The sequence below is a fragment of the Rosa chinensis genome, chromosome 7, assembly GCF_002994745.2.
Source record: "Rosa chinensis cultivar Old Blush chromosome 7, RchiOBHm-V2, whole genome shotgun sequence".
NCBI classification, from domain to species: Eukaryota; Viridiplantae; Streptophyta; class Magnoliopsida; order Rosales; family Rosaceae; genus Rosa; species Rosa chinensis.
The window spans coordinates 21,073,556-21,101,221 of record NC_037094.1 but is presented as its reverse complement, the minus strand read 5'-3'; the positions used below and the strand labels follow the sequence as shown (position 1 = coordinate 21,101,221).

Sequence of the window (27,666 nt, the reverse complement as noted above, 5' to 3'; positions counted from 1 at the left end):
AAGTGGTAGCTCACTCGACCACCATTAAAAAAAAAATCTAATAAATTGCTTTTTCATTTATCAGAAAACATATAAGTCCAGATGAGAAAATAGATTTATTTTCTGTACATGTTAAGGAGCGTATGTTAACATGTTAAGGAGCTATTATTGGTCGAAGATGACCTCGAACCGCCATCATCGTCGGCGGCTGCGGCGGCAGAGGGACCCAATTTGAATGAGGGAAGTGATTCGGACGACGCCAAGGCGTTGCCAATCTGAGCGTTGTAGCGGCGGATTCCGGTGCGGAAAAGAAAAAGGAGAAGGGGGTGTGGATTTGGATGTTGGAGAGGCGGAGGCGGATGCGGTTGGGGTTGGTAATGTGGTTGAGTCGAGTAATGCGATCAATGGTTCGGCGGAGGGGGCGGTGGAGTCCGGCAATGATGGGGCGGTTGCCGAATTGAAGCCCGATTCGGATTTGGTGGTGAGCAAGAGTAATGATTCCGGGGTTTCGGGGGTTAAGGAGGTGGATTGGGGTTTGTTTTATGCCAATTCGGGTCAGAATGGGATCCATGGATTTGGATCCTACTCGGATTTTTTCAATGAGTTGGGGGATGGCACTGGGGATTTTCCCGCCAAAGTGGAACACAATGTGGTATCCGGCAGTGAAGATTATACAGCCAACAGTTTGACTGCGCAACCAAATGTGATATCCGGCGGTGCAGATTATACAGGCAATGGCTTGAGCAATTCGGTTAATAATAGCCAGCAGTATCAAGAGGTTCAAGCTTATGGAGCCTCTGGGGAAGAAAGCAAAAACGAGCCGGATGTAAACAGTACCGAGTATTGGGACAGTCTGTATCCTGGGTGGAAGTATGGCCCCAACACAGGGCAATGGTACGAGGTGGACAGTTTCGATGGAGCTGCTAATTGGACCACCGTTACTGATACTAAACAGGAGATTTCGTATTTGCAGCAAACAGCTCACTCTGCTGCCGGAACTGTGACTGAAGCTAGCACTACTGGTTGTTTGTCTAGCTGGGAACAGGTCTCACAATGGACTAATGGGTACCCGGAACATATGGTTTTTTATCCTGAACACCCTGATTGGTACTACGACACAATTGCCCAGGAGTGGCGTTCATTGGAAGCATATAATGCTTCTATGCAACCCACGGCCACAACAGCAGCTCAGGCCCAGAATGAGAATAGTTTATATCATGAGTATGGACAAGCTGAAAATTATGGGTCACAAGGTGTTAGTAACCAAGGTCAAGAGGGTAGCTGGTCTCAGTCTTATAATAATTACAATCAGCAAGTTTCAAATATGTGGCAACCTGAGGCTGTAGCTACCAGCGAGTCTTTTCCAAGTTTTGGTGGAAACCAACAGTTGGGTAATTCATTAGCTTCTACGGTTAACAAGGATCAGCAGAAGTTCGGAGCAGTTCCTTTGTATAACAAAGCAAGTCAGGGTCATGGTGAGGCTAATGGGACTGTTGGGTTCCAAAGTTTTGCCCCAGCTGGAAACTTTAACCAGCAGTTTAATCAAGGAAATGCAAAGCAGAATGAACAAACCCAATTTTCAGAGGATTACTATGGCAGTCAGAAACCTGTAAATTATTCACAACAATCTTTCCAGAGTGGCAATCAGTTTACATATGCTCCAACTGTTGGAAGATCTTCTGCCGGGCGTCCTCCACATGCCTTAGTAACTTTTGGATTTGGTGGAAAACTCATTGTGATGAAGGACAGTAGTAGTCTTGGGAACTCTTCCTATGGAAGCCAGGTGAGGCTCTGAATCCTTCTTGCTTTAATATAAATAACTGCCCATTTCGTTGGCATAGAGATCCAAATTCTGAGGTTGTTACCGAAAATAAAGTAAAAACTACAAGGTAATTGTTTTATGGATTGATAACTTTATTAGGATTTCTTGAGTGGAGATTTTTTCTTTTGTTTTTTGTGAGCTTCTCTTTGGTCCTATTATCTTTGCCTACATTCTCTCTGAATTGTGGCCGAATGGAGCGGTGACCTATTTTGCTTACATTAATGTTGCCAAATGTGTAATTATGGATGTTTATTACCATGTGAAGGATCCTGTAGCGGGCTCAGTTTCTGTTCTGAACTTGACAGAAGTTTTCATGCAAAAGCCTGATGCTTCAAGTTTTGGAATGACTACTTGTGATTATTTTCGTGCCTTGTGCCAACAGTCCTTTCCAGGGCCGTTGGTTGGAGGGAATGTTGGAAGTAAAGAGTTGAACAAATGGATTGATGAAAGGATTACTTACTGTGAATCACCCGACATGGACTATAGGAAAGGAAAAGTATTGAGGTTACTTATTTCTTTGCTTAAGATAGCTTGTCAACACTATGGAAAACTCCGATCTCCTTTTGGTACCGACACTCTATCCAAGGTACATCACATTCATGTCCTTTGATCTTGTTTTTGATGTGAGCCACTTCAACTCTCTCTCTCTCTCTTCTTCTGTTCACATTTAATTATATATTTTCCATGCACAGTTTCTTTTACTGGTGACTGTATGGGTCTCTGTATGGGGTGTAGCTGGGTAGGATGTCCTTTCTGGATCCTATGTTATTGTGATACTGTACTTCATGAAATGTTGAATTCTTATTCTTCATGCTTTAAATTGTTTGGAATTTTACAGAACAATATAGTTTTCGGGGGGTTCTTAAGTACAAGAGAGGTTATGTTCTGTATCAATGCATTTGTGTGAAGAGAAATGCTTTAGAAAATAAAAAAAATGCTTTAGAATATATGTTCCGTACATGGAAAGAGTGAACTGCGGACATACTGCCTGCCCTTGACGCTGCAGTTTCCACTGACATGGATTTCCTACTAATGTTCACCTTTCATTTTATGTCCTTCTTTAAGTAATGGAAATTTGTCTGATGTTGAATTCTTTATCATTCAAATATTCCTGTATTGAGTCACCCATACTGTCTTCTCTCTACCTTGAAAGTACATATCGTCCCAAAATTGTTTCTCAAGTTTTGTTCCTAGTGATAGCATTCTTTAAGTGCCAGTCCTGTGCCTGGTGTAATTCTGGGCTTCTCTTCTCCATAGGAAAATGATATTCCAGAATCTGCAGTTGCTAAGCTTTTTGCATCTGCAAAGAGCAATGGTGCACAACTCGGTGAGTATAATGCTCTTAGCCACTGTGTGCAGAACATCCCTTCAGAAGGACAAATACAGGTATGGGATAATCAATCTGATAGTTCCCCCTCTCCTATTACTTTTCTTTTCTATTTTCTTTTTGTAATAAGTCTTGGTTTTATTCCTAGGCAACTGCTTCTGAAGTACAAAATCTACTGGTTTCTGGTAGAAAGAAAGAGGCTTTACAATGTGCACAGGCAGGTCAATTGTGGGGGCCGGCGCTTGTTCTTGCTTCACAGCTTGGCGAACAGGTTCATTCACCATTGTCATTATACTGGGCAACTTAAAATAAATACTTACAATCTTGAGTAAAGTTGTCAGTTTATACGTAAGCATGCACTCTTCTAACTCTTTCTCTTTCTTTCTTCCTCTTGTGGGGATGGTGGCTCTCAACCAATCCAGTTATATGTTGATACTGTTAAGCAGATGGCAGTATGCCAGTTAATTCCAGGATCACCTTTGCGAACATTATGCCTGCTAATTGCAGGCCAACCTGCGGAAGTGTTTTCTGCTGACACTACATCTGAAATCAGTGTTCCTGGTGCTGTTAATATGCCTCAACAGCCTGTGCAGGTGAGATACTTATTTAGAAATTGCCTATTGGATTTTACTTCGTTCATCATAGCTGTACATGTTGAGCTGCCCATTGTAGACATTCTAATAACATTGGAACATAGATCATAAGTAGTGCCGAAGCTGGTACTGCAATCGGAATAAGTCTTTTCTCCAGTGGCATCTTATGTACTGAATTCCTTAGCAATACCTCAGTAAGAATGTTGTATTCCTTGTGTAACTACAGTTTGGTTCAAATACAATGCTTGATGATTGGGAGGAGAATTTAGCTGTGATAACTGCAAACAGAACGAAAGATGATGAACTGGTAATCATTCATCTTGGAGATACCTTGTGGAAGGATAGGAGTGAGGTATGTTAACGTAACATGTAACTAGTTTGTTTGCATACCAAATTGTTTTATTTCTTAATCTGACATGGGTTATGTTTCAGATTACTGCAGCACACATCTGCTATTTAATTGCATAAGCAAATTTTGAGTCATACTCAGATACTGCAAGACTATGTCTAATTGGAGCAGATCACTGGAAATTGCCTCGAACGTATGCTAGCCCAGAGGCCATTCAGGTGCGTTCGATCATTCATGCATTTTCTCTTATACCTTCTTTAGAAATTTCTTCCAGTGCAAGTCTCTTATCTGTATATGGTGGTTGGGCCTTGCAGAACACATGCTTTTAACTCTTTAATTAAAAAGTGTAGCTCCAGACAACTGTAAGATGGTATTTCTTTCCTGGATAGGAATTGCAGTAGTGAAAGATGACGCTCTCTATAACCTCATAGTATTATACATAACATAAGCAGGTCGTTGAGACTGCAGATTAATAGTCTCATTTCTCTTGTTTCTCGTCTTCTAATTCCTAATTCAACTTTTTGAATTCAAACGACATGAACCAGTCATATCTTTTGGTAAAACATCTTCCTTTATCTGATCTTTATTTCTTTCTAGGTATACCCAATTAGTTATGAATAACACAATCTCATAACATCTTATTTTATTCTACCTGGGGGTGTGTGTGTTGATAGGAGCATTTTAATGTGATATTTTAATAGTTAATTCCTCACATTTTGCTTAGTTAATTCTTTAACGAATCGATTTTTAACTCAATTTCTATTTTCTTAGGTACATTGGAGTAAATGATGGTGAAATGAGCATTAGGTCCACACTTACCTATAAATGGTGGAGAAAAATGGAAATGTACTAAAATGTCAATTTTACACATTTTCCTACTCCGGCTAGGAGAAACCAAGCCAAGCAAAGAAGAAGGAGCGGCCGCCTGACCAAATGAACTTCAAATGAGCTGAAACCTTCCAGATCCATTCTAGACACCCAAAGGAACATTTCTTATGAGAGTGCCAGAGCAAACTATGAGTGGAAGACCTTCAAACAATCAGCCCAATTTTCTACAGAAGCAAAACCGGAAAACTGGACCTGTAAGAGGTCCAGCAGCATTTCCGGCCCAACCACATGGCAATACATTCTGAAATTTTACCACAATGATCTACACTCATAGTGGAACATTTCATATGAAGAAATCAAAGGCTAAAACTGAGTTCTTAGTGGAGATAAAAATTAAAGGAATAAAGGAAGAGAAAGTGATCTCACCTAACAAATCCACTAAGTGTTTAAGTGCTCTCACCTAACAAATCCACCAAGTGTTTAAGTGCTCAAACCTAACCCATTATGATTTGTTTAAAGGCCAAATAATGTTGCTTGGAAGCCTATAAATAGAGACCAATTCACCATTTCATAACACCAATTCCTTCATCCATTTCATCTTCTTGTCTCACCATTTCCTCTCCATTTTCCTTAGTCACCATTTCCCACCAATTCCTTCATCCATTCCATCTTCTTTGTCTCACCATTTCCTTTCCATTTTCCTAGACCAATTCCTTCATCCATTTCATCTTCTTTGTCTCTCCATTTCCTTTCCATTTTCCTTCTCCATTCTCTAGTTGCAAAGTTCTGCGTTTTCAAGCAAGGAGAGGAAGAAGAAGAAGGAGCCATGAAGATCATATCCTCCATCATCCACCTTGAAGGCTTGCTTCGAAGATTCAAGATCCAACCATCTAGCTCTCCATCTCCATCTCCCCTCACGGTGTAATTCATTCTTTTTCCTTGTAATGATCTTTTGTTTTCCTTGTTTGAATTCATATGAACTTGTTTCTAGTTAACAATAATGTTTAGGGCAAAGTTTAAGCCTAATTTCTATGTTTAAATAAAGTTTTCGAATTCTATAATTGTGATTCTAAGTTGCTTATGTGAGTTTGTTCGATTAAATTTGCTTTACAGAAAACTTTTATATGTTTATCTTATTTGGGTCGACACTTATAGGATTTGCATGTAATTGGTGCTAGGTTTAAGAACATGAAATCGACTTTTCGTTTTGTGTAACTTGAATCAAAAGTAGTAAAGGTTCTGGACAAGAATCGAATTTAATTGAAGAGGATTGCAATTAGGTGGACTTTTCCATAACTAAGTTGTACACTTGAGTTGATAGCCTTTCTCTATGTCTAATGCATTGAACATGTCATGATTGACTAGCTTTCTAGGGCTTGATTGCATGTTTGATAGGATTAATCTAGGTGCTTTCGCTTAGGTTAATTAGCATTGAAAAGTAAAATATGGGAAATCATTTGCTTTCGAATGTTTCACATGATCAACTCCTTTCTCATGACTTGGAAGAACAATTATAGGGTTTGAATCGAATTTGATTACATGGAATTGATTTTGATCTTTGTTCCTTGCGATCCACCCTTGTATATATGTTTTTACATTTTCTTTATTTTATTTATCTTAATTTTCAATTCTATAATTCTTAAACCCCCCTCCCTTTTTATTTTGTTACTTGTATATATTTCCATTCTTTATTTTATTTTTGTAAATAATACTTTATTATTTTAATTCTTTATTTGTTTATACAATTGTATATATTTATATTCTTTATTTTATTTTTGTAAATAATACTTTTCTTTAATTGTTTCACATTTACAGTGTACCCTCAATCCCCGGATAGAACGATCCCTATTTGCTTATACTACTAACGATATTTCAGGGTTAAATTATGCGCTCCCATAAGCGCGTCAATTTTTGGCGCCGTTGCCGGGGATTGAAAAATCACTTGCTAAATTGTGTCATTTATTGTATATATTTGTTGTATATGAATTGTTTGAAACTTAGTTTAAATTAACTAGGATGTTATTTATATTATTGAACACGAATTTTAATTGTAGGTTGTAAATTGAGAGGCATAGGTGAAGTCTCTTTTGTTAATATTGGCCTAAACCCCTTATTGGTACCTAGCTCAGGTCCCTTAAGGTTGAGGGCGGCCTTTATTAACACTTGTTGAACTGTCTTCACACTTATGAACTTTTTCATCTTAGTAAGTATAGCCTATGTGAAATGGTGTCTAGGAAGGGGACAACGTTCATGACGGGTTTTTGAATCCAGAAGTGCTTGCAAATGGGCCTAAACCACTATGTGGGAGTAGCTCATGCCAAAATGGATTTTCTCTCGTGTTCGTCCTCCCCTACCTGGCCATTTCAGTAAGGTTGCCCAAACGATTTGAAAGGGAGTTTGTGTCTAGGCGACTATACTTGGGCCGCACGTCTACTTGATTTACCGCTTGGAATTTGATTCGATATCAATAATGTTTATAATAAAAGAAATACTTGTGAATACTCTATACGTGTAAATTATTTTGTTGTTTCACACTTTAAACTTGTAAAAATACTTTTCACGTTTTATACTCACTTGAGTACTTAACTTGTGTCTTATGTACAATATACTTGTTAATACTTGTAGTTTGTAATTAATAGTTATACTTGTTTTTATTTTGTATTTCTTTGTTAATTATAGTTACTAACTTTATTTAATGTAGGTACTGTCTGGCTGCAAGACGTAAAATACAAGCGCTACTTGGGAGGCAACCCAATTCAGAATATAATCAGATTTGCTTTCTCTTTCCCTATTTCTTTTTATTTTTCAATTTTTCTCTTTAGTTTTTATTTTAGGATTTGTTTTCGTAAATGTCTTCTATCTATGCTTACTTATTACATTGCATGCTTTTAATTGATTACATTGAGGATAATGCAATATTTAAGTGTGGGGGAAGAGATTTATATTTTTGTCTTTCATTTTGAGTCCTATATATATATTTGTCTTTTATTTTTGAGTCCTTTATATAAAAAATAAAAATATATAAAAATAAAAAAATTTGCATTCATTCAGTCTTATTAAATTCAGCTATTTACAAAAAAAAAAAAAATAAAAAAAAAAATATATATATAATAATAATAATAATAATACTAAGCCATGTCTGCATCTCTGTAGGAGTTGAGACTGAGCTCAAGGGAAATGTGAGAGCCACCGCCATAACCGCCACCTCCCTCGGAAGTAGTCTTCATGTTGCCCAAGATGTCTTCACCATGCATGGGGAATAGTGGAAGGGTTTCAATCTCCTGGTGATATTCTCCTCGTTGTTCCATGATCGATCCATCAGCACCATAGCCGACACGTGACCCAAAGTTTAGATCAATGGATCTGTCAGTGGATCTGTCATTACTAGTAGAACCAGTGGAACCAAAATTGAGATCGAGAGATCCACCAACCGGAACGTTCCGAAATTCCTTCAACTTCTGCCTCTCACGAGCCTTGAGGTTCTGGAACCAAAAGAAGACGTTTTTGTCCTCGATCTGCCCATACTGTTTCAGATGAAGGCAGATCTCTTGAATCTGCTCTGGAGTTGGGTACTTAAAACCCTTATCATAGTAAAGGCCCTTGAGGATTCTTAGTTGAGGCGGTGTGGGAGCCCACCGGTTATTAGTCCCGGCTGCTTGGTTGTTTCCTCCATCCTCGATTTGTTCCTGGGTCTGTTGCTCCATTAGTTGCAGAGTTCGTGGTTCCATGTTGATGAAGAAAGGATTTGAGTTTCGAAAGAAAGGCTGAAGGGTTGAGAGAGAAAGGCTGGAACTCGGAAGAATTTTCTTTTGGAGTGAATAGTCGCTCCCTCAGAATGCACCTATTTATAGAACGAGTGAGCGGATCTCCATCGTTGGATGGACGACCTCTGAGATTAAATCTACGCGTTGGATTAAAGTCACCCGAAAACACGGAAAAGCTGTTGGTGCGTGGAAGACACGTGGGGGAACCAAACGAATCTCGAGGAGCTGTGACAGACAAGCTACAGCAGAAAGCAGGTTTAATTGCCGTGAATCAAGGAAAAGAAAGGACGCGTGGGGGAATCAAACGAATCTCGAGGATCCGTGACAGACAAGCTATAGCCGAAAGCATGCCATAAATCCAGGAAAAGAAAGGAATATTTACACGTGGGGGAGTTTCTTGGGCCGTGAACTGTCATAACTCTTCTCCTTCCCGGAGAAGCTTTGTTAAAACCGTGTGCCTGTTGAGATTTCTACCCTATTTTGTGCTTTACATATACATCCTTTTTTGTCTCCTCCAGATTTTACTAAGGTTTGTCTAAGCGTGCAGTTTCAAATTCCTTCTACTTCCTCATGGCTCGAACCAAGGTTACCCCTCGCAGGGGTGTCAATCAACGCCGTGTTCTCTCTTTGGAAGAAGAAGGTCGTCAAGCGGCCACTAGAGCTGGGCTTACTCGTCCATGGGACCATCGTCCTATCCGTGAGCGTACCCGCAGTCCCCCTCCTCTGCCTCGTCGCTCTCCCAGACTGCATCCCGGAGAGTCTTCTTCCTCACCAGCTGCTCGTGCTCCTCGCCCTATGGCCACCTTGGAAAGCTTGTCGGAGTTGATTGATGATTTGCGCTCCTCTCTCCGCGATGGTATTATGGTGACAGATTGGAGAGTCAATTGCATGATCGATTACATCTCTGAGATGAACTGCTCTTTGATCCGCTGTCACACTGCAATAAACAAGCTTGCTCAGGAAGTCAATAACTTGCAGAGTTATCCTCCTGGGTTTCCTCGCAAGGACGCTACTGCATCACAACATGAGAACTCTCCTCCGGAGGCTGAAACCAGCAAAAGGGCTGCCACTCGCCCGCATACCGCTCCTCCAAAGGAGTAAATGGAGGTACAAGTCTAGGCTGAAAGACTTTAAACATTAAGCGCTGCATGGGAGGCAACCCATTTCAACCGTATCTGTGGAGGAGCCATCAAACGCAGATTTGCTTTCTTGAACTCTTCCTTCTATTTTATTTTCATGAATTTTAAGTTGTTTTAGGTTTCGTTGTGTTAACTTTCTCTTCTATGCTTGATTTATGCTTTGCATGCTTTATATTTGTTATACATTGAGGACAATGCATGAATTAAGTATGGGGGAAGGATTATTGCTTTATTGTGTTTTTAGTAGTTAGTATATAATAGTTAGTATATAAAAAAAAAAAAAAAAAAAAAGTTGATGTTGGATTGTGTTTTTATTGTGTTTTTAGTTGATGTTGTGATACACTAAGGTATATTGGATTAAACATAGTCTTGAAAAAGGGTAGCTGTTTCAGTCCCATTGCACATCGAGACTCCATGTTCTCGTACCTAAGTGTTGAAATTAATTAAATTGTAAAAAAAAAAAAAAAAATGTTGGTTTTAGAGTGTTTTTGTGTGTTTGAGTCTTAGGATGCTCCTAACGTCTAGGATGAACATGTCTCCGAATTCATGGCTGAAGGTTTTCACAATCAAAATAGGACTTAATTGAATTCTGTGGTTAATCGACATTGTGATGCTTGTATGAAGATTTGAGATAGGATTGTAACTTGGTTCATTAAGCATGCTATGATTAAGTCTGATTCATTTGACCTAAGTGAGCTGTTGAGCTAAAATACTTTCTTTTTGAGTGCTTATTGATAATTATAGAATTTCGTGGCTGTATTTGCAAAACCTCATCATTCTTTGAAAATCCAATGATCATGTGCCATAGATTTTAATGGACTAGAGAGTACTAGAACTCGGCTGTTGTGACTGTCAAAACTTGTATGCCATAATATGCACTGATCCTGGATAGGATAGAAGGCATTAGGGTAACCACCATAGCCAAACAAGCATGTGTCCCCAATTGTGCCCATCGTGGGACTCCTTAGAATGAACCCCTTTGAGCCTACGTTAAAAACCTTTGTTTCATCACCCTCACTACCCTACCATGAGCTTAGTACAGGATATCTCTACCCTTGTCTTAAGGACTTAGTAGAGCATGACATAGTATGTAGGGGTGACGATGAAAGACAAGTGTGGGGTGGGGAAAATCCAAGAAAAGAAGAAAAAAAAAAAAAAAAATTTTGCCTTGAAAAAAAAAAAAAAAAAAAAAAAGAAAGAAAGAAAAGCGGCAAAAGAGAAGAAAAATTGAAAAGAAAACTCTTGGGAAAATGTTGAAGTGTGGTTTTGGACTTGCAAATTTGTAGAAGGCTCAAAGTTGAAAATTATGCCTTTGTCCATTCCCATGTTGGTTAGAGTGAAGGTTTGGCCCAAAACAATGATATTTGGTCTACAAAAATGATGACATAAGGTGGTCCTTATATGCTCTGCTAGGTCCTTAGGATTTTTTGTATCCTTAATCTTCATTTCGAAAACCCTAGCTTAGCCCCATTACAACCTGTTTTAAGTGCTGACTTGATCCTTGAGATGGGCAGTCTTTGGTTAGTGGAGTCAGTTACGCAGTCGAGCTTATGGTTTAGGTCCATTTGTGCACTGAGTCATTTCATGAGGTCTTTAAAAATTCTTCACAAAATGTGTTTATTGATGAAATATGCAAGCTGTTTGTTGCCTTACAATTTGTTCTCTTGCATATACTTGAGTGTGAAGCTTTTAAGCATAGCCATTTCTGAGTGAAAAATCGAGAGTATGCCCTGTGAGTTTGGATTGGACTTGTTCGAAACATGCTATCATTCACTGTATAACTTAAGTTCTCCATATCTTGCTTAGTCATATGAATGTCACAGGTTTATTAACCATGGAATTATCTTTGTGATTTTGATTAAGTGTTTAACGTGAAAGTCATGAGTTTGGAGTCTCTGAGACAACAGTTAGGAGCAATAGAGTCATTTACTTGCTTTTTGTCAAGTCTTTGTTCTGTTTTGGATTTTTTTTGTTTTGTTTTGCTAAGGGACTAGCAAAAGCTAAGTGTGGGGGAATTTGATAGGAGCATTTTAATGTGATATTTTAATAGTTAATTCCTCACATTTTGCTTAGTTAATTCTTTAACGAATCGATTTTTAACTCAATTTCTATTTTCTTAGGTACATTGGAGTAAATGATGGTGAAATGAGCATTAGGTCCACACTTACCTATAAATGGTGGAGAAAAATGGAAATGTACTAAAATGTCAATTTTACACATTTTCCTACTCCGGCTAGGAGAAACCAAGCCAAGCAAAGAAGAAGGAGCGGCCGCCTGACCAAATGAACTTCAAATGAGCTGAAACCTTCCAGATCCATTCTAGACACCCAAAGGAACATTTCTTATGAGAGTGCCAGAGCAAACTATGAGTGGAAGACCTTCAAACAATCAGCCCAATTTTCTACAGAAGCAAAACCGGAAAACTGGACCTGTAAGAGGTCCAGCAGCATTTCCGGCCCAACCACATGGCAATACATTCTGAAATTTTACCACAATGATCTACACTCATAGTGGAACATTTCATATGAAGAAATCAAAGGCTAAAACTGAGTTCTTAGTGGAGATAAAAATTAAAGGAATAAAGGAAGAGAAAGTGATCTCACCTAACAAATCCACTAAGTGTTTAAGTGCTCTCACCTAACAAATCCACCAAGTGTTTAAGTGCTCAAACCTAACCCATTATGATTTGTTTAAAGGCCAAATAATGTTGCTTGGAAGCCTATAAATAGAGACCAATTCACCATTTCATAACACCAATTCCTTCATCCATTTCATCTTCTTGTCTCACCATTTCCTCTCCATTTTCCTTAGTCACCATTTCCCACCAATTCCTTCATCCATTCCATCTTCTTTGTCTCACCATTTCCTTTCCATTTTCCTAGACCAATTCCTTCATCCATTTCATCTTCTTTGTCTCTCCATTTCCTTTCCATTTTCCTTCTCCATTCTCTAGTTGCAAAGTTCTGCGTTTTCAAGCAAGGAGAGGAAGAAGAAGAAGGAGCCATGAAGATCATATCCTCCATCATCCACCTTGAAGGCTTGCTTCGAAGATTCAAGATCCAACCATCTAGCTCTCCATCTCCATCTCCCCTCACGGTGTAATTCATTCTTTTTCCTTGTAATGATCTTTTGTTTTCCTTGTTTGAATTCATATGAACTTGTTTCTAGTTAACAATAATGTTTAGGGCAAAGTTTAAGCCTAATTTCTATGTTTAAATAAAGTTTTCGAATTCTATAATTGTGATTCTAAGTTGCTTATGTGAGTTTGTTCGATTAAATTTGCTTTACAGAAAACTTTTATATGTTTATCTTATTTGGGTCGACACTTATAGGATTTGCATGTAATTGGTGCTAGGTTTAAGAACATGAAATCGACTTTTCGTTTTGTGTAACTTGAATCAAAAGTAGTAAAGGTTCTGGACAAGAATCGAATTTAATTGAAGAGGATTGCAATTAGGTGGACTTTTCCATAACTAAGTTGTACACTTGAGTTGATAGCCTTTCTCTATGTCTAATGCATTGAACATGTCATGATTGACTAGCTTTCTAGGGCTTGATTGCATGTTTGATAGGATTAATCTAGGTGCTTTCGCTTAGGTTAATTAGCATTGAAAAGTAAAATATGGGAAATCATTTGCTTTCGAATGTTTCACATGATCAACTCCTTTCTCATGACTTGGAAGAACAATTATAGGGTTTGAATCGAATTTGATTACATGGAATTGATTTTGATCTTTGTTCCTTGCGATCCACCCTTGTATATATGTTTTTACATTTTCTTTATTTTATTTATCTTAATTTTCAATTCTATAATTCTTAAACCCCCTCCCTTTTTATTTTGTTACTTGTATATATTTCCATTCTTTATTTTATTTTTGTAAATAATACTTTATTATTTTAATTCTTTATTTGTTTATACAATTGTATATATTTATATTCTTTATTTTATTTTTGTAAATAATACTTTTCTTTAATTGTTTCACATTTACAGTGTACCCTCAATCCCCGGATAGAACGATTCCTATTTGCTTATACTACTAACGATATTTCAGGGTTAAATTATGCGCTCCCATGAGCGCATCATGTGTGTGTGTGTGTGTGTATAGAGGCATTGGTTTGCTAAATTGACATAACCTAACCGCACCTCAGAGATAGAGGGGTCACACTGCTAATCAGCCACCACTAACTGGAGGGCTTGCCCAAAGCATAAAAATGCAGTCCGAGTATGATATATAAATTAATAGAATAGTTGTTAAGCACCCTGCATAACATTGTGTCATCATTGCTGGTAATGTAGAGCATGATAGGACACATGGGTGGATCATCCGATATGAATGTAATATTGAGTTGACGAGTCACTGAACCCTATTTTCTTTTTATAAACATGGTATTCTGGCATTGATACTTGTGACAATCTGGTACTCCTCTGTATAACACAAGGTATATAAACCTTGTAATTCCTAACTGCACATTCAAATCTAATATTGAGTTGACGCATGGGTAGATTATCTGACGTGAATGTAATATTGAGCTGATGAGTCACTGAACCCTATTTTCTTTTTATAAATATGGTATTCTGGCATTGTTGCTCGTCATAATCTGGCAGTCCTCTGTATATGAACACAAGTGTGTGTGTGTGTGTGTCCTAAATGCACAGTAAATTCTCTCTGTTAGCGATTCTTATTTGTTTGTTCATCTTCAGTGATAATAAAAGCTAATAAGTGTTGTTTATTACTTTATTCAAAGTATTCCTCTCAAAATCTTATATATCAATTGTCCTTGTCGATCTTTGGCAGTGGGCTGGGTTATCTGAATAGCAGTATTGACTATTGAGACATTTTTACCAGCAAATTATAGATCCACCCAAAATTTTGTCACTGCAAATCTTAATTGTAGTTTCTACTTTGGTAACTGATTGTTATTTGTTTATTCATATTCAGTGAGACATAAGCCTTGCTTAATACAAGTTGGTTATTAATTCGTTTAGTAACACTCTCTGGAACTTATACTATTCTTCCTTGTTATTTTTGGGCAGAGGACTGAGTTATATGAATATTCAAAGGTGCTCGGAAACTCTCAGTTTATTCTTCTACCATTCCAGCCATATAAGCTCAAATATGCACACATGCTTGCTGAAGTTGGAAGAGTTTCTGATTCGTTGAAGTAAGTAGGTGTATTTTTTTTTATCCCTACTTTGATGCTTTCTTTTAGATACGGTTCCCTTACTTAATGATGTAAACTTAATACAGGTACTGTCAAATAATATTGAAGTCCTTAAAAACTGTTAGAGCACCTGAAGTGGAAACGTGGAAGCAGCTAGTATTGTCTCTAGAGGAGAGGATCAGAACTCATCAGCAGGTACTTCTTTCTCATTTGTTTATATGTTCATCATTTTTGAGCTGTTATGGTCAGTCTATGAATGCACATTCCATTTACAGGGTGGATACTCTGTAAATCTGGTTTCTACTTTCAAAGGTAAATTGCTCAACTTTATCGATACTACTGCCCATCGTGTTGTTGGGAGCCTACCACCACCTGCACCATCCACATCCCAAGGAAGTGTTCACGGTAATCATTACCAACAGCCAATGGGTCCTAGAGTATCTAGTAGTCAATCAACTATGGCAATGTCATCCTTAATTCCTTCTGCTTCTATGGAACCCATAAGTGATTTTGGCAATAGAAAGCTGATGCATAATAGAAGTGTTTCAGAGCCAGACTTTGGCAGAACTCAGGTGTGCACTACTCTCCAAACTGGTGAATTTTCAAATTCTGACATGTATGTGCACATACACATACTCAACCCACTACCACACCCCATATTTGCAGTTAATCACCTAATTGATATGTGTGGTTGATTATACAATCTATGTGACATCTAGCTCGTTATAAGATCAGGTTGATTCATCAAAGGAAATGGCCTCGCCTGATGGACAGGGAAAAGCCTCATGAGGGACTTCCCGCTTTTCTCGTTTTTGTTTTGGGTCTCAGCTGTTGCAAAAGACTGTGGGCCTAGTCCTGAGACCTCGCCCTGGAAAACAGGTAGTTCGTGAAGTTTCTATTGTAGGCTTTCCTTCCTTTTTCCATCTAGAGAAGAACTATGGGTATTTTTCTTATGGAAAACTTTCTGTAATTCTGCTCTGCACTTGCTACTGAAGGCTAAGTTGGGTGAAACAAATAAGTTCTACTATGACGAAAAACTTAAGAGATGGGTTGAGGAAGGTGCTGAACCTCCAGCTGAAGAACCTGCATTGCCTCCTCCCCCAACAACTACAGTCTTCCAGAATGGTGTTTCTGATTATAACTTAAGGTCTGCTTTAAAGAGAGAAGGGGGGTCCCCCACTAAAGGGGGCCCAGATTTGCGTACTTCAACTCCTCCAGGACCAACTTCAGGGACACCTCCCATTCCACCCAGCTCAAATCAATTCTCAGCTCGTGGACGAATGGGTATTAGATCCAGGTACAGCTCTATCTCTCTCTCTCTGTTTTGGTCATGTTCACTTAATGTGCAGTTGGATTTATGATTCAAAATGAGGGATTCGGATTTGAGGTTTTAGCGTAAATTGCTAAAATCTGCTTTAGAATCATTAATATCTTATTTCCACACAAATTTTACTTATAAATTTTATGATTCATAAAAGGCTGAGTAACTTTCTTCTCAAGAGTATTTAAAATTCGTCTTTTGTACAGTCATATTTATGTGGATTTTATGTACCTAAAGAAATTTATATTCTGTAGTTTAATTAAGCAATTTATATTAAAAGCTCAAAACCCAAAGCATTTATTGTTAATCTTCAGGGATGAGTTGAAAACTCTTTAAAGAAGCAAGGAATGGTTTAGGATTACCTAATTTTCGTTAATCAAGTAGAAAAGGAATTAGTCTTAAAACTTTCTGCCCTTTCACCATAACTTCTACTTTTCTAGTAATCAAATGAAGGCAATGAATGACTTCACTACTGATGTGATTTTGGCAGATATGTTGACACTTTCAACCAAGCTGGAGGAATGCCAGCAAACTTGTTCCAGTCACCTTCTGTTCCATCTACTAAGCCTGCTGTTGCTGCCAATGCAAAGTTTTTCATTCCCACTCCAGCGTTATCAGGTGACCAGACTATGGAGGCTATTGCAGAACATGTACAAGAAGATGCTACAACAACTAAAGAAGATCCTTCAACATCAGCCAGGAATGACTCTTTTCATGCTCCACCTTCATCATCACCAATGAGTATGCAAAGGTACCCAAGCATGAGTAATATCCAAAGCATGGGAGTTATGTCAAATGCCAATGGTCCCCTTCCAGCTCACTCACGAAGGACGGCATCATGGGGTGGGAGCTCCAATGATATATTTAGCCCTCCAAAGACGGGAGAAATAAAACCTCTAGGGGAGGCATTAGGCATGTCCCCTACTTTATATAGGCCTAGTGAGCCGCCTTCTCAAATGCATGCGCCAATGAATGGTGGCAGCAGTTTTGGTGACGATCTTCATGAAGTGGAACTTTGAGCCGAAGTAGTGAAGATGTAAATATCAAATTTTGCTCTAGTGATCAATACAAATACTTGTGATGTTCCTGCTCCTGCATCTCTCAATGGGTCAACATGGTGGTATGTGCCGAAAGTATGTTCATACAACGGTTATTTTCTTTCCCAATATTCATACTTCCCCACCCTAACATCTATCTTGAAATGTAATTGGCGCAATTCCTCTGCTTTTGAGTCAATGTTTATTTGAATGCCGTGGGAGTTGCCACTATACTAAAGGTCTTTTTTTGTTCTTAACCCCCAAAAAAAGAGAAAAAAAGCCTGCATGGGCACCAATGTACATATCATTTGTTCATTTGTTTAAAAACAGAAAATGTTTCTTGAGGTAGATGAATAGGGATCCTCTTCTCAAGGGAAAAAGATGAGTGTATTGAATTGAGAGAAAAATAAGATGCCTCGTTTTGTTCTTTTTGGATATGGAATTCTCTCCCTCAGTATAAAGAGAGACCTGGTACTGTTGTTAGAATCTAGAGTTAATTATATATAAGTGCATCTTTCAATGTTTTTTTAGCTGTATGGCTACCAATTATTTTTTTTCCCTTATATAAGGCCACTAGATTAAAGGGTGTTATATTTTGGATATTAAAAACCAACATATTTACATAAATACCACTAGAGTATAAAATCAACAATCAATCTCTCTCTCCTCTTTGGCCAACTCATGCGGGTCTCTGGCCAACCTCCGGTGAACTCCGGCTGACCTCTGGACAACTTCCGGCGAATTTCAGCGACCACAAAAACTATTGTTACTAACACCAAACATTACTGTGGCTAGCAACAAAAGCTACTCTGATGAGATTTCGGCCAATCTCCGCCGAGGTCACAAAAGCTACTATCACTAGTAACAAAAACTACTGTTGCTAGCAACAAAAGCTATTCTTGTGAGATTTCCGGCAACCTCCGGCGAGATAACAAAAGCTTCTATTTCCGGCAACCTCCGGCGAGATAACAAAAGCTTCTATCACTAACAACAAAAGCTACTCTTGTGAGATTTCCGGCAACCTTTGGCTAGATAACAAAAGCTACTACCACTAACAACAAAAGCTACTCCTTACCAAAAAACCTACGCTCCCCAAAACGAAAAGCTACTATCCCCACCAACAAAAGCTACTATCTCAAATACCAAAAACTACTCTCACTAGGAACAAATGCTACTCTTACCAACATCAGAAAACTATTTTCACCAACACAAAAAACTACTCGTACCAACAACAAAAGTTACTATCACCAACACCAACGAACTACTCTTACTAACATTAGAGAGCTACTCTTGTATCAAAAACTACTCTCATCATCAACAAAAGCTACTCTCACAAACACAAAAAACTACTATCACCACCGCAAAAAACTACTTTCACCACCAACAAAAGCTACTCTCACCAACGTCAAAAACTACTATCACCACCACAAAAAGCTATAATCAACACCATCAAAAGTTACTCTCACAACAACAAAATATACTCTCATCAACATCAAAAACCCTTCTCACCAACAAGAAAACGCTACTTTCATCAAAACCTAAAGCTATTCTCACAAACTCCGAAAGCTACTCTGACAACATTGAAAATTGCTTCACTTGCTTTCTTTCTGAAATGATGCAAGTGCAAGACAAATATTGCCAGAATTCAACCACAAAAACAAAAACACAAACCAAGATAAAACACAATCAGAAACATAGATAGCATAACATCAAAATTGAACAACGAGGCATAAAATTATGATCCAATTTCATTTCCTTCTTAATAGAAACTTCAGCGATTCTCATTCTGTCCTACAATTATGATCTAACCCACTTAGAAAACCACAATGGATCTACAACATTATATAGGCAACAAGCAATAATCAATTAATCGAATAGAGATCAAACTGAAACAATTTCAATCGCAGGAACTAATATGATGATTGGCACACGACGTACGTTAAGCAAAACTAGAAACAAAATCACTAAAATGCTCCGGGATATGGCCGGACCTGCAATCGTAGATGTTGAAGCGAGCATTATTGTAATCAGAGAAGCAAGTCCGGAGTTTTGTTTTCTCAGCGAGCTCCCCAAACCAGATTAAGCTGTTCTCCACTAACTCCGACGATCCAACCCGCGCTGAGCTCCACCGACACTCCTCCGAATTCTTGTTTTCGGATCCTACTGCAGATGCGGTCCGAAGCTTCGAGAATCACTACGTTCTCTATGCCGTTCTCGATCAAAAGCTTCGCCTCCTATAGGCCTTAATTAAACAAAAACAAAATTAATTAGCGAGAAATTAAAGAATGATGAAATTGAACTTGATCAAACGACTTAACGAAGCTGATTGAAGTGATCGAAGAAAGGTTTTGGCTCTCACCGGAGACTCCAACACTGATTAAGATGACGGAGGAGCGACGAGGACAGTCCATGAGAGAGAGAGAGAGAGAGAGAAATATGAAGGAGAAGCGTCACCGATCTATGTGCCGACGGATCTCCCGAATTCAAATTTCGGCACCGCTATCCAAGATCCGAAGGTTAACCTGCTTGTGAAGAACCAGATGCTTCGGGCCAAGCTTGAAGCTTGAACTCAACTGATTAGAAATCATTATAATTTCAAGTCTCCTCCAGTATTAATCAGAATACATGATAAACCACATTTTTCTCTCCGTTAGCTTAGCTTAGGTAGCTAGTACTTCAGTCTCTCCAAAGGACACTAACATAAAACAACAAAAGCCTGATTAAAAGGAATATAATTAAAGCTACAGAAAAAATAATAAACACTACTAGACATGACAGGTGTTTGGCTCCAATTTTCATTTTGGGTCCAAACAACAGGACCCGCCCCAGATTTCACCCTGAAATCTGAAGCGGTCCTGCGGGGCCCACCTTAGAAGAAATTCTACCAGAAATTTGGCAGAACGTCCCCTAAAAGTGCTTACTTCAGAAATCAGCACCAAACCTGTAGAAAGACATTTACACTTCTAATATCAAACACCATCCTCAACTCCTGGAGTCATCCTGCTCCCCAAATCACAACATTTCCTAATTCACATTACACAAGTCTTAACTTAACAACATTAATCCCACAAGTTATCAAAGCAATTCTAAAACAAAAGGTATACAAGAATAAAAAGTAAAGAGGGTAAAGGATCGATAGATCCTACAATGTGGAAGCAGTGACAACTATGACTTAACTCCATGTATGCCCGACCTCAACTAATCTAGCCTGCAAACTGAGCATTTGAAATCGAAGGGCCGAGGGGAAAGTATTGAAAAACATGTTAGCTTGAGTGGACAAAAATAAATAAAATAATTTAAATGAAGCAAAGCTTTAATACTTTCCCACGTGTTCTTCATTTAAAAACCTCGATGTATGCAACGTTGATAAAACATTGATCTTTAAATCCAAGAATCTCGTGAAAACATACCAGCAAGTTGGTTAAGATAAAATTGGACTAGCCCCACTAGTTATGTAACGGTGGAGTATGGGGAAGAACCGAAGAAGAAATCACCATACAACAAAGGAGCTTCCCAGGCTCGGGTCGGAGCCTCCCAGGCTCTATTCTTGATTTCACTACAATGTATCTTTTATGGTTGCTATACTAATTGACTCTTATTATAGAGTATGATTATGGCGGTAGAAGAGAAAAGAAGTAAAAGATAGATCACAACTTCATGAGCCCAATTTTTTTTAAGGATAATGATCACTTACACAATTTTAAACTAAAAAATACCCACTTACTCCACTAAACGTTTTTTACTCTCATTTAATTAAAAAACTACTCTTCTATCATATTCTCTCTTCCTCTCAGACACGTCCCTCTCTCTCTCTCTCTCGACTCTGGCACGGCGTAATATTTCCAGAAGCAGCGGCAACTGGAGGAGGCGCCGACCGAGTGGTTCTGCATCGCTGGTGGAGGCACCGATGAAGACCGAAACAGACCATCGAACCCGAGTGGTCTATAGGTATAGCTCTCTCTCTCTCTCTCTCTCTCTCTCTCTCTCTCTCTGTTTTGGTCATGTTCACTTACTGTGCAGTTGGATTTATGATTCAAAATGAGGGATTCGGATTTGAGGTTTTAGCGTAAATTGCTAAAATCTGCTTTAGAATCATTAATATCTTATTTCCACACAAATTTTACTTATAAATTTTATGATTCATAAAAGGCTGAGTAACTTTCTTCTCAAGAGTATTTAAAATTCATCTTTTGTACAGTCATATTTATGTGGATTTTATGTACCTAAAGAAATTTATATTCCTTTAGTTTAGTTAAGCGATTTATAATCAAAGCTCAAAATCCAAAGCAGTTATTGTTGATCTTCAGGGATGAGTTGAAAACTCTTTAAAGAAGCAAGTACTGGTTTAGGATTACCTAATTTTCGTTAATCAAGTAGAAAAGGAATTAGTCTTAAAACTTTCTGCCCTTTCACCATAACTTCTGCTTTTCTAGTAATCAAATGAAGGCAATGAATGACTTCACTACTGATGGGATTTTGGCAGATATGTTGACACTTTCAACCAAGCTGGAGGAATGCCAGCAAACTTGTTCCAGTCACCTTCTGTTCCATCGACTAAGCCTGCTGTTGCTGCCAATGCAAAGTTTTTCATTCCCACTCCAGCATCATCAGGTGACCAGACCATGGAGGCTATTGCCGAACATGTACAAGAAGATGCTACAACAACTAAAGAAGATCCTTCAACATCATCACCAATGAGTATGCAAAGGTACCCAAGCATGAATAATATCCAAAGAATTATGCCAATGGTCCCCTTCCAGCTCACTCATGAAGGACGACATCATGGGGTGGGAGCTCCAATGATATATTTAGCCCTCCAAAGACTGGAGAAATAAAACCTCTAGAGGAGGCATTAGGCATGTCCCTTACTTTATATAGGCCTAGTGAGCCGCCTTCTCAAATGCATGCGCCAATGAATGGCAGCGGCAGTTTTGGTGACGATCTTCCTGAAGTGGAACTTTGAGCCGAAGTTGTGAAATGTAAATATCAAGTTTTGCTCTTAGTGATCAATACAAATACTTGTGATGTCCCTGCTCCTGCATCTCTCAAAAGGTCAAAATGGTGGTATGTGCTGAAAGAAGGTTCATAGAACGGTTATTTTCTTTACCAACATTCATACTTCCCCACCCTAACATGTATCTTGAAATATGTAATTGGCGGAATTCCTTTTCTTTTGAGCCAATATTTATTTGAATGCCATGGGAGTTGCCACTATAGTAAAGGTCTTTTTTTGTTCTTAACCCCCAAAAAAAGAGAAAAAAACGTGCATGGGCACCAATGTACAGATCATTTGTTCATTTGTTTAAAAACAGAAAATGTTCCTTGAGGTAGATGAAAGGGGGTCCTCTACAGATCTTCTCAAGGGGAAAAGATAAGTGTATTGAATTGAGAGAAAAATAAGATGTCCCGTTTTGTTCTTATTGGATATGGAATTCTTTCTGTCTCCCTATAAAGAGAGAGCTAGTATTATTGCTAGAATCTACTGCTTTCCTACTATACTCCTATGTGCACAAGGAAAAAAGAAGAATAAAAGAGAGCCTTTCAACAAAGACCACAAGATTCATTCAAATTTGTGTCGGGGCTCTCGAAAAGGTCCTTTCCCTTCGGTCTTGTTTTTGTTCTAGGTCTTCGCCTCTTGGCTCTTGACGACCACTTTTGCCAGGTAATGTTGAAGCTCCAAGACCCGATTGGTATCAGATTATACACTATGCAGACCAAGACTAATATATACATAAAATTAATATTATTTGGGAGAATTAGCGTTAACGATCAACTGATTGAAATTATTGAAAAATTACAAGTCTCCTTTTGTTGAAGGATGTCGACATAGTGTGCCTCTACAAACTAGGGTTTAGGATTGTAATAGGAAAGTGTTATAGGTATTCAATTGTATTCGGATTCTCTTACCTTTTGTATACCTTGTAACTCCCTATATAAGGGCTCCTATTATCAATAATAAACACACAATTCTACTCTCCTACAACACGTTATCAGCACGAGTTCTAACCCTAGCCCAAAACAAAAAAAAAACCTAAAAACTCTTTCTCCCAAAAATCTGTCGTAAACTCTCCTTGCCCACAAGACCCTAGCTGCAGCCCAGCCTCCTGCCGCACAGCTGCAACCTGCACACCATCCCGCACACGTCCCTGCACCAGCCTGCAGCCTCCCTGTCGCAAGCCTGCAGCCCGCCAACCTACCTGCTGCCCAGCACCGTAGCTTTGCCCCAGCAGCCTCCTGCCGAACCAGCTACAACCTCCTGCCAAACTAGTTGCAACCGAACCTGCTGCCCCCTGCAAACTCTGCACCAGCCCACACATCTGCGTACCCGAGTGCCTACTGCCCGCGCAGCCTCTGCACACTGACTGCTTGCTGCCTTGCGCTACTGCCCTGCTACCTGCCGAAGCTGCTGCAAGCCTGCCCGCGCCCTGCCTGCCTACCTGTGCCGCTGCAACCCGCTACAGCCCACGCTGCCATCCACGCTGCCCAGGAAAGAAAGAAGGAGAAGAACCAGAAGGAAGGAAGAAGACGCGAGAAGAAAAAAAAGGAAGGGAGAAGGGCTGGGCCCAGAAAGAAAAAAAAAAAAGGAGGAAGAAGAAAGAAAAAAAAAAAGGAGAAGGGCTGGGCCCGGAAAGAAAAAAAAAACAAAAAAAAGAAGAAAAAAAAGGAGGAAGAAAAAAAAAGGGAAGGCAGAAGTGCAGCCCACCAACTGCCAATTTCCGACCAGATTCCAGCAATCCTAATTTAGCTACACGCCTGCATCAACACGCGCGTACGTGTCTTCAAGCCAAGAACAATCACGTAAGTTTTTATAATTAAGGTTGCTGCTTTCTTGTATTTAAATTCCTTTTATTTCCTGCAAATATTGGAATATATGTTGCCAAATGATTTTAATATTTAACAAAGAGGAATTGTGGGGATTCACGCTTAACGAACTAAGAGTGTTCATATGAACTAAGAGTGTTCATAAATAATCGAACTAAGAGTGTTCGTGTGAACTAAGAGCGTTCATAATGCTTGGACTAAGAGCGTCCGTAAGCATCAAATTGTGACCATATTAAAACATCATTGTTTGGTCTAATCCAAAAGAGATTCTTGGAAATTGATTTCTTGGTAGCATAACTCGGAAATCTTATTGTTTTTGTTTTCGTGGAAGTTTAACTTCGAAACTAATATATCTTCTCTTCTTATTTTCAGGATGTCGAATGAACCTAGACTCGACTTTCCCATGCTTGACTCAACAGGCTCGGATTACCACAGTTGGGTAACCGATGTTGAGAACCATCTCACTTCAAAGGGAATATTACCCATATAATCCATGCACCTAACCCGGATCTTATGTTCATGCGAACACCTACAAAGCATGCTCAAGCAGTTATCTTGATGCGACGCCATATGGACAAGGCACTCAGATTGGAGTATATGTCGATCAAGAATGCAAGAGAGCTATGGGTAGCGCTAGAAGAGCGCTTTGGCAATGTCCAAGATTCCCTCCTCCCTGACTTGAAGGTTCAATGGAACAACCTGCGCTTTGCTGATTTCAAGTCTGTTGCTGAATATAATTCAGAAGCCCTTCGCATACAGTCCATGTTGAGGTTTTGTGGACAACCTTTCACAGAGCAAGAGCTAATTGAGAAAACTCTCTCCACCTTCCCCGTTTCAGCCATTGTGGTATCAAAGCAATACCGTACTGAAGTCAATGCTAGATCGATCACGAGGTTTCATCAACTTATCAATATTATATCTGTAGCTGAGAAACATGATAACATACTCGTGAGGAATTATAATTTAAGGCCCATTGGAACTCAGAGCGTTCATGAGGCGAATTATAATACACCCAAAGGAGGGCGCAAGGAGCGGTACCCTAAGAATGGGGGACATGAGGGACGTATGGGCCCATATAACCGCCCTAACCAGGAAGGAAACCGCAAGTTTAGTGTGGATACACGTGGTGGTAATGCCACACGTGGAAGAGGGGGTCGTGGTATCCCTAGCCATAATGGTGGCACCATAGGTCGTGGTGGTAGCACCAACCCTCCTAGGGAACGCCCGCAACGTGCACAACGTGCACCTCAATTAAAGGGAGGCAACCACAATGATGAGTGTCATCAATGTGGATCAATTGAGCATTGGTTCAAGCAATGCAAGGTAAGCGAGGAACTAGTTGCACGATACAGGGCACATAGGGACCTGAGAGAGCAAGAAGTGTACCTTGCAGAAGAAGAAGAAGATGGTGGAGATGTCAATCTCACCATAGAGGACTTCAAAGCTGAAGATGAAGTGCACAAGGATGCAGCAGACTTTGATTAGATTAGTCCTTTTATTTTTCCAAGAACTTTTGTAATGGCAATTTGCCTTAGTCAATAAATGACAATTGTATTAACTCTTTCTTATGTGGCGAACCCAATAAAATGTGATGTCTAGGAAAGTCATTGAGATTATTGGTACTTAAGAGAGCCTAGCTCCACCAACGTCTCTCTCTACTTTCCTGGTCATATTTGATTGAAATTACCAAACGGATAGAGTGACTACAATGTGTCTTACTTTGATTTTATTATGGATTAGATTTTTGGAAAGTTTGATGTAATCATTGGCTATTAATAAAGTGTCAATTCTTTTACTTAATGTCTTGGACATACCTTAATTCGAACTTTATTATATAAGAGCCAATGGTTTTCATGTGGACACACATTATGAGAATGGACAGAGTTCCTTTACATCACCTCTAATGACTACGGACATAAACGAGTATTAGAGAAACTTATGTGTCGCTGACGAAGTGGTGTTAGCTCAGTGGTTAGAGCACCCACTACCTAATGACGAAGTCATGGGTTCGAGTCACCATAGAGGTAGGAGTGAAATCCTTTGATCCTCTTTAAAAAAAAAAAAAAAAGAAACTTATGTGTCGCTCTAGTGGGTTGTATGCAACCACTATTTGAGTTATTGAATCCAACCATGTCATGAGAGACGACTTATGAGATTTTGACACATATAGGCTTTGACATAATGAGCCGTGTATTAAAGACTTTACACGGACATCCATTTTCAGAACGAAGAAAAGTAAGAACCAAGAATTGGTTCGAGGAGCTGCACATGCGCCTCATGGCCCCATGATTGTGCAAAGACTGGCCATACATGGTAGGCGCCGCCTACCCCCCGCGGTAAATACATGGTATTGAGGCCATAAACTCCTCTCTCTACTTCTCAAGTCTATTGTGACATTATGGCTTCACCAAAACCTTCATTGGTTAATTATAAAGCCCATGTTTCGTTCTGTAAAGCCTGTTATTTAGGATTTAGGCCTCATCAAAAAGCCCGCGGATCAAGTAGGCCGATGGAGGCCCGCCGGCCCGGAGGGCTTTTAGCCCGGCCCGGCCCGTCAAAAAACCCGCAAAAGCCCGCCTTGGTGGGCCGAGGGCCGGCCCGCCTAAAGCCCGCAAAAACCCGGCTCGGCCCGCCAAAGGCCCGCTAGGCCCGGCCCGTAAAAGCCCGCTAGGCCCGGCCCGTAAAAGCCCGTAAAATATTTTATATATATATATATATAGGATTTTTCTTAGGTAAGGATGTCCTTAGTTTTTCTTATGGAACGGATTTACTGTTTTCACCCACTTTCCGATCACATTTTCACATCTTAACCGTTCAGTTTTTAGGTCCTAATGTATGGATCACCTCTGCAAAATTTCAGCCAATTTGGTGATCGTTAAGGCGTCCAAAACTGCAATTTACACGAACGAACCGAATCTGTCGAACTGGAACCGTTCGTTTACATTGTTGTAATTTGCAGTTTTGGATGCCTTAATGATCACCAATTTGGCTGAAATTTTGCAGAGGTGATCTATACATTAGGACCTAAAAACTGAACGGTTAAGATGTGAAAATTTGATCGGAAAGTGGGTGAAAACCGGAAATTCGTACCTAAGAAAAACTAAGGACATCCTTAGTGTAGCCGGACTGTATATATATATATATATATTTGTAGTTATGTGTGTGTGTGTTTATAAATATATATATACACACACACACACATAGATATATATATATTTGTGTGTGTTTATATATATATATATATATATATGTGTGTGTGTGTGTGTATGTGTGTGTGTGTGTGTTTATATATATGTATATATATTTATATATATGTGTGTGTTTATATATATGTATATATATATTTATATATGTGTGTGTGTGTTTATATATATAATAAATATATAGAGATATATATATAGATATATATATATATATATGTGTGTGTGTGTGTGTTTGTTTATATATATAATATATATATAGATATATATATATATATGTGTGTGTGTGTGTTTATATATATGTATATATATTTATATATGT

General features: G+C 39.0%; 2 pseudogenes; one reads left to right on the top strand and one right to left on the bottom strand.

Annotated features, from left to right (window-relative positions):
- LOC112177580 overlaps positions 1-27,666 on the bottom strand; it is a 49,133-nt pseudogene that overhangs the window by 10,605 nt on the left and 10,862 nt on the right.
- Positions 130-17,757, top strand: LOC112177579 (annotated as a pseudogene).